Below are 13,716 nucleotides of genomic sequence, written 5' to 3'. Positions count from 1 at the left end.
TCTGTGAAGAATTGGAATTAATTCTTAAGAATTGTTAGGTAGAATTCACCAGAAAAGCCATCTGGGCCTTCGCAGGAAGTTTATTAATTAATTTGGTTTTCCAACTTTTATAATAGATTTACTCACATCTTCTATTACTCCTTATAACAGTTTAACTGGCTTGTGTCTTCCTAGGAATTATTCATTTAATCTAAATTATCTAAATTATTGGAGTACAATTGTTTATAGTATTCTCTCACAATCTTTGTCATTTCTGTTAGTTTTTTTTTTTAAAGATTTTTTTTTAATTTTTATTTTTTCCCCAAAGCCCCCCAGTACATAGTTGTATATTCTTCATTGTGGGTCCTTCTAGTTGTGGCATGTGGGATGCTGCCTCAGAGTGGTTTGATGAGCAGTGCCATGTCCGCGCCCAGGATTCGAACCAGCAAAACACTGGGCCGCCTGTAGCAGAGCACGCGAACTTAACCACTCGGCCACGGGGCCAGCCCCATAAATTTTTGCAATTTTGCTTTTTTTTTTTTTTTCTGCTTTATCTCCCCAAACCCCCCCGTCCACAGTTGTATGTCTTAGTTGCAGGTCCTTCTAGTTGTGGGATGTGGGACGCCGCCTCAACGTGGCCTGATGAGCAGTGCCATGTCCGTGCCCAGGATCCGAACCCTGCGCTGCCGCAGCAGAGCTCGCGAACTTAACCACTCGGCCACGGAGCCGGCCCATTTCTGTAAGTTTTACAGTAAAATTCCCTCGCTTATTTATGATTTTAGTAATTTGAAACTTTGTTCTTTTCTTCTTGTTGGCTCTAACTAAAAGTTTATCAATTTTATTGATATTTCTAAAGCACTAATTTTGGTTCCATAAATTTTTTTCTGTAGTTTTTCTATTCTTTATTATATTATTTTCCCTTCTAAGTTTTATTATATCTTTACTTCCACTTGCATTAGATTTAGTTTGCTCTTCTTTCTACAGTGTTCTCAAGTTAGATGTTTAGGTTATTGATTTACGATCTTTCTCCTCTTTCAATGTAGATGTTTACATCTATAAGTTTCCCTCCAAACACTGCTTTTGTTGCATCCTATAAGTTTTGGTGGATAGTATATTTATTTTCATTCATCTCAAAGTATTTTCTAACTTCCTTTGTGATGTCTTCTTTCCCTAAAGCTCTGTGGAAGTGTACTGTTTAATTTCTGTATATTTGTGAATTTCCCTAATTTCTTTCTTTTATTGATTTCTAACTTCATTCTTAGCAGATGCATAATATACTTTGCACAGCTTCCATCCTTTTAAATTTATTGAGGTTATTTTATACCTAGCATGTAGTCTATACTGGATAACAGTCCATGTACACCTGAGAAGAACATTCTGTTATTGTTGAGTGGGATGTTCTGTAGATGTCTGTTACAGCTAGTTGGTTTATAATGTTGTTTTCATGTTCTATTTCCTTGCTTATCTTTCACTTATTTTTATAATGTAGATTTGTCTATAATAATCCTCCCCACTGTCCTCATAATATTATTTGTGCATTCTATTCTCTTGTCTAGTCTTCCTAGAACTTTTTCTACATTAGTTTTTTTCAAAAGAAACTTTTGGCTTTGTTGATTTTCTATATTACATCTTGTATTATGGTTTATTAATTATCATTAGCAAGATTAATTATTATTTCTTTCCTTTCAGTTCTTGCAGTTTTTACTATTGTATCCATATAGAAGTATCCATATCTAGGTATTTTTATTTTTATTGTTTTCTAACTTTATTGAGATATAATTGACATATAACATCATGTAAGTTTAAGGTATACAATGTGGTGATTTGATATACATATATATTGTGAAATGATTACCACAATAAAGTTAATTCACACATTCATCATCTTATGTAGTGACCATTTTTCGTTTGTTTGTTTTTTGGTCAGAACTTTTAAGATCTGTTCTCTCAGCAACTTTCAAGTATACAGTACAGTATTGTTAACTATACTCACCATGCTGTACACTAGAGCCTCAGAATTTATTCATCTTGTAACTGGAAATTTGTACCTTTTGCTCACCATCACCCAGTTAGCCCACTCCCACAGCCTCTGGCGACCACCAAGCTACTCTCTGCTTCTATGAAAAGTGTTTTTAGATTCCACATATAAGTGAGATGTAAGATCCAACATTATTTGTCTTTTTCTGTCTGATGTATTTTGCTTAGCATGGTACATCCCTATAGGTTCATCCATGTTGTGGCAAATGACAGGATTTCCTTCTTTATTATAGCTGAATAACATCCCCTTGTGTGTGTGTGTGTGTGTATGTGTGTAGACATATACACACATATACACACACACATATATATCTATTTTTTAATCCATTCAATTGTTGACGGATACTTAGGTTGTTTCCCTCTCTTATCTATTGTGAAGAATGCTGTGGTGAACATGGGGATACAAATATGTCTTCAAGGTAGTGATTTTATTTCCTTCAGATATATTCACAAAAGTAGGAGTGCTAGATCATATGGTAGTACTATATTTAGTTTTTTGAAGAATCTCCATACTTTTTCCATAGTGGCTGTATCAATTTACATTCCCACCAAGAATGCACAAGGTTTCTTTTTCCCCACATCCTCACCAACACTTGTTATCTCATCTTTTTGATGACAACTTAACTACTAGGTGTGAAGTGGTATTTCATTGTGGTTTTAATTTACATTTCCACGATGATTAGTGATGTTGAGAACATTTTCATTAGTGTGTTGGTCTCTATCATGTCTTCTTCGAAAAAATGTCTATTCAGTCTCCTTGTCCCTCTTTTAATTGGATCATTTGTTTTTTGGCTGTTGAATCCTATGAGTTCCTTATGTATTTTGGATATTAACATCCTTGTCATTTATATGCTGTCTGCACATATTTTCTCTCATTCCATAGGTTGCATTTTCATTTTGTTGATTCTTTCCTTTATTGTGCAGAAGCTTTTTACTTTGATGTAGTCTCACTTATTTAGTTTTGCTTTTATTGCTAGTACTTTTGCTGTTATAAACAAAAAATTATTGCCAAGACCAATGTCAAGAAGCATTTTCCAAATATTTTCTTCTAGGGGTTTTACAGTTTTATGCCTTACATTTAAGTTTTTAATCCATTTTTGCAGTGGTGTAAGACAATGATCCAATTTCATTCTGTTGCATGTGAATATCCTGCTTTCCCAGCATCATTTATCGAAGAGGATATCCTTCTGCCATTGAGTATTCTTGGCTCCCTTATCAAATATTAATTGACTGTATGTGTGTGTGTTTATTTCTGGGTTTTCAATTCTGTTCCATTGGTCTATGTGTTTGTTTTTATACCAGTAACATACTGTTTTGATTACTATAGCTGTTTAATGTAGTTTGAAATCAAGAAGTATGATGCCTCCAGTTTTGTTTTTATTTCTCAGGATAGCTTTGGCAATTTGGGGTCTTTTGTGATTCTATGAGAATTTTAGGATTTTTTTTCTATTTTTGTGAAAAATGTGGTTGGAAATTTGATAAGATTAAGGTGAATATATAGATGACTCTGGGTAGTATTGTCATTTTAACAATATTAATTCTTCAGATCTATGAAAAGGGGATATATTTCCGTTAATTTGTGTCTTCTTCAGTTTCTTTCATAAGAGTCTTATGGTTTTCGGTGTACAGATCTTTCACCTCCTTGGTTAAATTTATTCTTAAGTATTTGTTTTTTATGCTATTGTAAATGGGGTTATTATTTTTATTTCTTTTTCAGATAGTTCACTGTTAGCATATAGAAACACAATTGATTTTTGCATGTTGAATTTGTATCCCAAAACTTTACTGAATTTGTTGATTACTCCTAACATTTTTTTGGTAGAGTGTTTATGATTTTCTATATGTAAGATCAGATCTGCAAACAGTGACAATTTTATTTCCTCCTTTAAGATTTGGATGCTTTTATTTCTTTTTCTTGTCTAATTGCTCTAACTTCCAGTACTATACTGAATAGGAGTGGCAAGAGCAAACACCTTTGTCTTGTTCTTGATCTTAGAGGTAAAGCTTTCAAACTTTCACTGTTGAGTGTGATGTTAGCTGTGGGCTTGGTATATATTGCATTTATTATATTGAGGTATGTTCCTTCCATACCCAATTTTTTGGATAAATTTGAAAATTTTTATCATGAAAGGATGTCTAATTTTATTGAATGCATTTTATGCATCTATTGAGATGATCATATGATTTTCATCTTTTATTCTATTAATATGGTGTATCACGTTTATTGATTTGCATATGTGGAACCAACCTTTCATCCCAGGAATAAATCCCACTTGATCATGGTATATGATTCCTTTAATGTGCTGTTGAATTTGGTTTGCTAGTATTTTATTGACAATTTTTATATCTATATTCATCAGGGATATTGACCTGCTTTCTTTTCTTGTTGTATCCTTTTTGGTTTTGGTATCAGTATAATTCTGTTCTCATAAAATGAGTTTAGGAATGTTCCTCCTTCTTCTATTTTTTGGAAGAGTTCGAGAAAGATTGGCCTTAATTCTTCTTGAAATATCTGATAGAATTCACCAATTATTTAACCATCTAGTGCTGGGCTTTTTGTGGTGGGAGGTTTTTGATTACCGCTTGAATCTCCTAAGTAGAAATTGGTCTATTCAGATTTTCTATTTCTTCATGATTCAGTCTTGGCAGGTTGTATGTTTATAGGAATTTATCCATTTCTTTTAGGTTATCTGATTTACTGGCATATAATTGTTCCTAGTACTCTCTTATTATCCTTTGTATTTCTGTGGGATATCAGTTATAATGTCCCCTCTTTCATTTCTTATTATTTTTATTTTAGTCTTCTCTCCTTTTTTCTTACTCTAGGTAAAGGTTTTTCAATTTTGTTTGTCTTTTCAAAATAACACCTCTTAGTTTCATTGATATGTTTTGTTGTTTTTCTGGTCTCTGTTTCATTTACGTCTGCTCTTATCTTTGTTATTTCCTCCCTTCTGCTAAATCTGGGCTTAGTTTATACTCTTTTTTCTAGTTCTTTGAGGTGCAAAGTTACATTGTTTATTTAAGATCTGTCTTTAAGATCACTGTAAATTTCCTTCTTGGAAATGCTTTTGCTGCATCCCATAAGTGTTTATATGTTATGTTTCCATTTTCATATGTTTCAAGATATTTTTTGATTTTCCTTTTGATTTCTTCTTTGACCCATTGCTTGTTCAGGAGTATGTTGTTAATTCCTCATATCTGTGAAGTTGCCAGTTTTCCTCCTGTTGCTGATTTCTAGTTTCATACCATTGTGGTCAGAAAATATACTTGGTGTGATTTCAATCTTCTTAAATTTACAAAGGCTTGTTTTGTGACCTAACATATGATTTATCCTGGAGAATGTTCCACATGTGCTTGAGAGGATGTGTATTCTGCTGCTGTTGGATGGAATGTTTTCTATATGTCTGTTAGGTCCATTTGCTCTAATGTATAGTTCAAGTCCAATGTTTTCTTACTGATTTTTTGGTCTGGATGATCTATTCATTATGTAAAGTGGGATATGGAAGTCCCCTACTGTTATTGTATTGCTATCTATTTCTCCCTTATCTTAGTATATAAATGCTTAATACATTGAGGTGCTCAAATATTGATTGTGTGTGTATTTACAACTGTTATATCTTCATGATAAATTGACCCCTTTATGATTTTATAATGATTTTCTTTGTCCCTTATTACAGTTTTTGACTTGAAGTCTATTTTGTCTAAGTATACCTACCCCTCCTATCTTTTGGTTTCCATTTGAATGGATTATGTTTGTTCTTCTCTTCATTTTGAACTATGTGTTTCCTTAAAGCTCTAGTAGGAAGCACATATTTGAGATTTTGTTTTTTAAAATTCATTCAGCCCATCTATGTCTTTTGAGTGGAGAATTTAATCAGTTTACCTTTAAAATAATTATTGATAGGTAAAGACTCACTAATGTCATGTCATCTTATTAGTTGTTTTCTGCCTGTTTTGTTGTTCCATTGTTCCTTTCTTGCTGTCTTCCTTGGTGAATTGATGATTTTTAGTTGTAGTATACATTTATTCCTTTTTCTTTGTCTTTTGTGTCTCTACTGTAGGATTTTGCTTTGTGGTTACCATGAGGCTGACATAAAACATCTTATATACATAACAGTTTACTTTAAGGTAATAAAAACTTATCTTTGATCACATACAAAAACTCTACCATTTAACTCCCTCCACCACTTTTTATGCTTTTGACGTCACAATTTACACCTTTTTATGTTATGTGTTCAGTAACAAATTATTGTAGCTGCAGTTACTTTTAATACTTTTGTCCTTAACCTTTATGCTTAAGTGATTAATATACCACCATATTATAATATTTTAGTATTCTGAATTTGACTATATACTTACTGTTACAAGTGTGTCCTATATTTTCATATTACTAAGTAGTGTACTTTCATTTCAGCTTGAAGACCTCTTTTCAGAATTTCTTATAAGGCGGGTCTCGTGTTGAACTCCCTCAGCTTTTGTCTTTCTGGGGAAGACTGTATCTCTCCTTCATTTCTGAAGGACAAATTTTCTAGGTAAATTATTGTTGGTTGTCAAGTTTTTTTTATTTCAGCAATCCTTTTTTTTTTTTTTTTTTTTCGCTTTAGGAAGCTCCTCACTGAGCTAACATCTATGACAATCTTCCTCTGTTTTATTTGGGATGCTGCCACAGTGTAGCTTGATGAGTGGTGTTAGGTTCACCCGGCATCTTAACCTGCAAACCCTGGGCTGACGAAGTGGAGCACGTGAACTACATCAATGGGCCAGACCCTTTCTCAGCACTCTTAATATCTTTTGGATATATTTCTGACTCTCTCCTGATTTGAAAGGTTACTACTCAGAAATCCAGAACCCCTTGTGGGGGTTCGCTTGTATATGAGGTAGTTTTATTCCCCACCCTGCTGCTTTTAAAATTATCTTTGTCTTAAATTTTAGACAGTTTTAGTATAATGTGCCTTAAAGGAGAGTGTTTTGGGTTAAAATTTGGGGGGTGTTTATGAGCGTCGTGAACTTCTTTGTCCAAATTTCTCTCCAAATTTGGGAAGTTCTCAGCCATTATTTCTTTAAATAATCTTTCTCCTCTTTCTCCCTCTCTTCTTCTATGACTTCAATAATGCATAGATTGTTTCTTTTAATAGGATACTGTAGTTTATGTAGGTTTCCTTCACTCTTTTTCATTCTTTTTTCTTTATTCTCCTTTGACTTCATAATTTCAATTGATCTACCTTCTACATCACAGATTGTTTTTCTTCTCTTTGGTCAATCAAGTCTGTTGTTGACAGTCTCTAGTGAAATTTTCATTTCCTTCATTGTGTTCTTTAACTCCAGGTTTGTATTTGGTTCTTTTTTTATGATTTCTATCCCAGTGTTAAATGTCTTGTTTTGTTTGTGTATTATTTTTCTGATTTTGTGGAATTGTTTTCATGTGTTTCTTGTGACTCATTGGGCTTTCTTTAAAAAACAATTTTGAATTCTTTATTGTACAAATTACAGATCTTCATTTCTTTGGGCTTAGTTACTGGTAAGTCATTTTGTTCCTTTGATGGTGTCATGTTTCAATGATTTTTTATGTTCCTTGGTGGCTTACACTGCTGTTTTTGTATTCAAAGAAGCAGTCATCTCCTTAAGTCTTTACTGACCAACTCTGGCAGAGAATCAACCACCTTCCATCAATCCTATTAGGGATTCTGAGGCTTTCTCAAATCTTTTCTGTGACTACTCTTGCTCCACACTTCTTATTGTCTCCTGATGGGGAATTCTTAACACTGTATGCCTGCAAGGCCAGGCCAGGTATGATCAGCCTTTTGTTTGCTTACCCAAAGACGATGATAAATGCTCAGGTCTTCGTACTTTCTCCCAATCCTGCAGCATCTAGCCAGAATTCTGCATGTGCTCATTAGCCATCTGCAAAGACTCCCTCTCACTGCCATTGGAGGTGCACACAGGGAGCCAGACACGGGGAGAGGATGCGTTGGGGTAAAGTGCACAGAGAATTAAAGGTGTCCATGTGCCACAACTGGGGATGCCTGTGAAGTTATCTGCAGGTGAGTCATCTCCAGTGGCTTGTGGGCAGGCTTCTTGATGGAGTCTGCAAAGAAGTTAGTAGAATCCACATTCTTTCTTTCCTTATTCTTCTGCAACATATAAAACAATTTAGTTTTACAGCTTGTAGATTCATTCTTTGACTGTATCCATTCTTCTCATTATTCCATCTATTGAATTATTTATTTCAACTACTGTCTTTTTCATTCTTAATATTTCTGCTTTATTACTTTAATATTCTTTTGTTCTAATTCTTTTCAAGGAAGTTTGGGGCTGAGGTAACATCTGTTGCCAATCTTCCTTTTCTGCTTGAGGAAGATTGTTGCTGAGCTAACATCTGTGCCAGTCTTCCTCTATTTTGCATGTGGAACGCTGCCATAGCATGACTCAATGAGTGGTATGTAGGTCTGCACCCAGGATCTGAAACTGTGAACCCCGGGCCACCAAACAGAGCATGCGAACTTAACCACTGAGCACTGGGCCAGCCCTGTTGTTCTAAGTTTATATTGCTAATATTTTCTTATCTTTTTATTATGTTCTTTAATCTACTTTTAAATTTTTGTACCTATTATTTCTTCTTCTTATGGAATACAACATTCTGTTAATATTCATTTGAAAAAGTTTAGATCCTCAAACATCTTGTTATTTTAGCATATGAACTTACTTTCCCCAAATATTGGTTACTCTACCAGGTAATACATAAAGTAGAAAATCAGGCCCAGTTATGAGTCGGGCCCAATAAAGTCAGTGGAAACAGGGGTCTGGGAAAGATAATAGAAGAACGGGAGAGTAAAGAGTACATTGCTCCAAAACCCAGAGAAACATACCACTTCCCACAAAACAACTGCTTAGGTAAGGCTCTACCCTTTTCTGGGTGAGGAAAAGATTCATTAAGAGGAAACGCTTAGATTTTATTTCACCAGCCCTGGGATATTTGATAGGGGATGTGAAAAACCTAACACCTGAAATTAGTTCCTCCCGCTACCTCGTATTTCTAAGCTATGCACAAGGCTGGTCTGATGTTACTCTTGAAGAAATCTGGACCAAAGTCACCATAAGTGTGGTGGCAGACACTATTTTGGTCTCAAGGCAATCACTCAAGATCAATATTAGAATTCCAAAAGTCTTTCTTATTTCAACATCTTATAGCTGTGCCAGAATGACTCTTAGGGAGGCCAAAGCCGCCACCTCATACACACTACTTCGAAACAATCTCTGTCAACCTGGGGATTTTTTTCCCTCACTTTTTTCACTCTTTGTAAGTATTTTTCCTCTAAAATTTGTATTGGATTGATCTTGGAGGAGGGAGCCAGCAGTCATATCTATTCTATATCTAGAAACAAAACCTTCACACATCTTTTTAAAGACAGCATTGTTTTGAATTATGAAACAGAAACAAATGGCATGCAATTTTGATTTCTTATATTTATGAAAATACGCCATTTATTAACTGGTTTGATCATCATAGCAGTCCTATAAAATAGCTAAAGTATTAACATTCTTATTGTACACATGAGGAAACTGACATTTAAATAAGCTAAATGATTTGCCTCAGAGCCCATATTGAGTTACTCATGCCTAATGACTCCTTCTTCAGAAGCCTTCTTCCTCAGTGCTAAACCCCAGGCAAATCACTTAGCTTCTTTACACCTCAGTTTCCTGGGTAAATATTGGAGAAAAATCCCCTCATGCTTCCAGCAGAGGGAGGGGGAAAGGAATCACTTTGAAATATACCAGAGCACTCTGTTCTTAGCAAGGCCTGCCCTCAGGGTAAACTAGTTAACCAGAGCCTAACCTGCTGGAGTGTTATCAGAACCCAACTGACTTGGAAGAAGGGAAATACCAACGCTGGTCTACTCTAGGCAGACCGCCGCACCAAAGAGGGGAGAAAAAAACCTCTAAAAACACTTGTGAAGTTCACAGTCCAAAGGCATAGGCTCACTAAAAGACAGAGATCTGATCATAGGACTACAGAAGACCTCCCCGCCCCCCACACCTCACCACCAATTACTAAAGGCCTATTACACCAGTTCTTTTCACCTAGTACATCATGTCCGCCTATCAAGAAAAAAACGCAAGTCGTACCAAAAGCGAAAAACGTAATTTGAAGAGACAAAGCAAGCATCAGAATCAGATATGGCAGGAATGTTGGAATTATCACACTGAGGATTAAAAAACAACTATGATTAGTATGCTAAGGGCTCTGATAGGGATGAAGTAGACAGAATGCAAAAACATATGGGCAATGTAAGCAGAGAGATGGAAATCCTAAGAAAGAATCAAAAAGAGGTGCTAGAGATAAAAAATATTGTAACAGAAATGAAGAATGCCTTTGATGGGTTCATTAGTAAACTGTACATGGCCGAGGAAAGAATCTCTGAGCTAGAGGATAAATCAATAGAATCCTCAAAAACCAAGAAGCAAAGAGAACAAAGACTGAAAAAAACAGAACAGAATGTTCAAGGACTTTAGGACAACTACAAAAGGTGTAACATATATGTAATGGGAATACTAGAAGGAAAAGAAAGAAGGAAAAGGACAGAAAAAATATTTGAAACAATAATGACTGAGAATTGCCCTAAATTAATTTCAGACATTGAATCACAGATCCTGGAAGCTCAGAGAACACCAAGCAGGATAAATGCCAAAAAAAAAAACTATACCTAGGCATGTCTTTTTAAAACTACAGAAAATCAGAGACAAGGAAAAAAAACCAACTGAAAGAAGCCAGAAGAAAAAACACCTTACCTATAGAGAAATAAAGATAAGAAATTACATCCAACTTCTCAGAAACCATATAAGCAAGAAGAAAGTGGAGTGAGATATTTAAAGCGTTGAGGGGAAAAAACCACCAAACTAAAATTCTCTACCCTGTGAAATTTTCCTTCAAAATTGAAGGAGAAATAAAGACTTTCTCAGACAAGCAAACATTGAGGAAATTTGTTTCCAGTAGACCTGCCTTGCAAGAAATGTTAAAAGTTCTTTAGAGAGAAGGAAAATAATACAGCTTAGAAAGTTGGATCTATACAAAGTAAGGAAGACTATGAAAGAAGGAAAAGTGAAGGTAAAATAAAAACTTTTAGTTTTCTTTTTCTTAATCCATCTAACAGATAAGAGATTTTTCAAAATAAAAACATCAAAATCAATAATGTATTTGCCCGTGTATGCTTATGTATATATCATACATATGCTTATGTAAGCTTATATGCAGGTGAAATGAATGACAGTAATAATAAAAGAGATGCAAAGGATGAATTAAGATTATTTTGTTATGTTCATTACAGCATTATTCACAATAGCCAAGACTTGGAAGCAACCTAGGTGCCCATCAAGGGACGAATGGATAAAGAAGATGTGGTATTTATACACGATGGACTACTACTCAGCCATAAGAAATGATGAAATCCAGCCATTTGTGACAACATGGATGGACCTTGAGGGTATTATGCTGAGTGAAATAAGTCAGAGGGAGAAAGTCAAATACCATATGATCTCACTCATAAGTAGAGGATAAAAACGACAAAAAAAAATCACATAGCATTGGAGATTGGACTGGTGGTTACCATTGGGGAAGGGGGGAGGGGGGAGGGCAAAAGGGGTGACTAGGGTCACATGTGAGGGGATGCACTATAGTTAGTGTTCGGGTGGTAAACATGATGTAATGTATACAGAATTTGAAATATGATGTACATCCGAAAAAAATAAAAATTAAAAAAAAAAGTAAAGAAAAAAAAAGATTATTTTGTTATTATAAGGTACTCACACTATCCATGAAGTGGTATAGTGTTATCTGAAAGTGGACTTGAATTAGCTGTAGATGTATATTGTAAACTCTACGGCAACCACTAAAAACAGGGGAAAAAAAGAAGAAGTCTAATCAATGCACTAAGAAAGAAGAGAAAATGGAATCATAAGAAATGCTCAATTAAAACCACAAATGCAGGAGCCAGCCACATGGCCAAGTGGTAAAGTTCACGGGCTCTGCTTCAGCTGCCTGGGGTTCACTGGTTCAGCTCCTGGGTGTGCACCTACACATTGCTCATCAAGCCATGCTGTGGTGGCATCCCACATAGAAGAATTAGAATGACTTGAATCAAGGATATACAACTATGTACTGGGGCTTTGAGGAGAAAGAGAAAAGAAAAAAGAACAGAGGAAGATTGGCAGAAGATCTTAGCTCAGAGCCAATCTTCCTCATCAATACATAAATAAATAAACAAAACCGCAAAGGTAGAAAAAGAGTGGAAGACAAAAAGAGGAACAAATAACAAGGGTAACAAATAGAAAACAGTAACAAATATGGTAGATATTAATCCAACTATATCAATAATCACTTGAATGTCAATGGTTTAAGTGCACCAATTAAAGGACAGAGATTGTCAGAGTGGATCAAAAAACAAGACCCAACTATATGTTATCTACAAGAAGTCCACTTCAAATATAAAGACACAGACAGATTAAAAGTAAATGGATGGAGAAAAATATACCATGCTGACACTAGTCAAAAGAAAGCAGAAGTAGCTATATTAATTTCAGACAGAGCAGACTTCAAAGCAAGGAAAGTTATGAGGGATTGAGAAGGGCATTGCATAATGATAAAGGATCAATTTTACAAGAAAAAATAACAATCCTCAACATGCATGCACCTAACAGCATAGTGTCAAACTATCACAGAGACAAAAACTAATAGCATTACAAGGAGAAATAGATGAACCCACCATCACAGTTGGTGACTTCAATACCACAATGTCAGAAATGGACAGATCCAGCAGGCAGAAAATTAGTTTCCAGTAGTCTTTTATTTCAGGAAATTTTCTTGAGTTATAATTTTTTGAATGATTTCTATTGATTTCTTTGGTTTTCTTCTCCCAGGACTTCTGTTATATGTATATTAGATTTTCTTTGCCTATTTTTATGGCTGTCATGTTTTCAAGTTCTTTTCATCTCTTTCTTTACACTATTTTGACTTTGAAAATTCTCCTCCTTTTAGTATTATACTTCTCTTAAGGCATTATCTATTGTGTTTGTTCTCGCATTTTCAAATTCACTTTTCCTTTGAAATGCGTTTTTTTCTTTCCTTTTTAATTTTTTTCTAAATTCTGTCACCTGTTTTCAAACTTTCTTTTTCTTAAATCACTTTATCTCTGAGTTTGTCTCATTCTGATTTGTATTGTTCTTTTACAGAATCTGATGTTTTCTTAATTTCTTTTAGCTCAATTTAAAAAGCTAAATTTCGGGGCCGGCTCCATGGCCGAGTGGTTAAGTTCACGCGCTCCGCTGCGGCAGCCCAGGATTTGGATCCCAGGCTCGGACATGGCACCACTAGTCAGGCCACGTTGAGGTGGCATCCCACATCCCACAACTAGAAGCACGTGCAACTAAGATATACAAATGTGTACAGGGAGGGTTGGGGGAAATAAAGCAGAAAAGAAAACTAAAAAAAATAAATGAAAAGCTAAATTTTATCTGCTTTGTAGATATATCTGCCTAGAATGTTTTCATGGTGTCTATGGATATTCTTCTGTTCCCTATTTTTCTTTGATGTGTACTATGTATGAAATTTGACAGTCACCATTTTCTATTATTCAAGTTTTAGACAAATTAGTTTCCCTATAATATTTGGATGTTAGGTCTGAACAAGTATAACTTAGCCAGTTTCAT

The 13,716-nt window shown here is 34.9% G+C and overlaps 1 long non-coding RNA gene across 1 annotated transcript in view; it reads left to right on the top strand.

Annotated features, from left to right (window-relative positions):
- LOC138924151 (uncharacterized) overlaps positions 1 to 11,585 on the top strand; it is a 70,757-nt gene extending 59,172 nt beyond the window's left edge. The window contains exons 2-4 of the long non-coding RNA XR_011438891.1: positions 571 to 718; positions 7,882 to 8,057; positions 11,340 to 11,585. This is a non-coding gene — a long non-coding RNA (uncharacterized lncRNA). The remainder of the gene's footprint in view (positions 1 to 570; positions 719 to 7,881; positions 8,058 to 11,339) is intronic.
- Positions 11,586 to 13,716: the final 2,131 nt, after the last annotated feature.

This window comes from Equus caballus, chromosome 1 (assembly GCF_041296265.1).
Source record: "Equus caballus isolate H_3958 breed thoroughbred chromosome 1, TB-T2T, whole genome shotgun sequence".
Lineage (NCBI taxonomy): Eukaryota > Metazoa > Chordata > Mammalia > Perissodactyla > Equidae > Equus > Equus caballus.
Note: the sequence above shows the minus strand (reverse complement) of the source record. Positions and strands in the feature narration are given on the sequence as shown.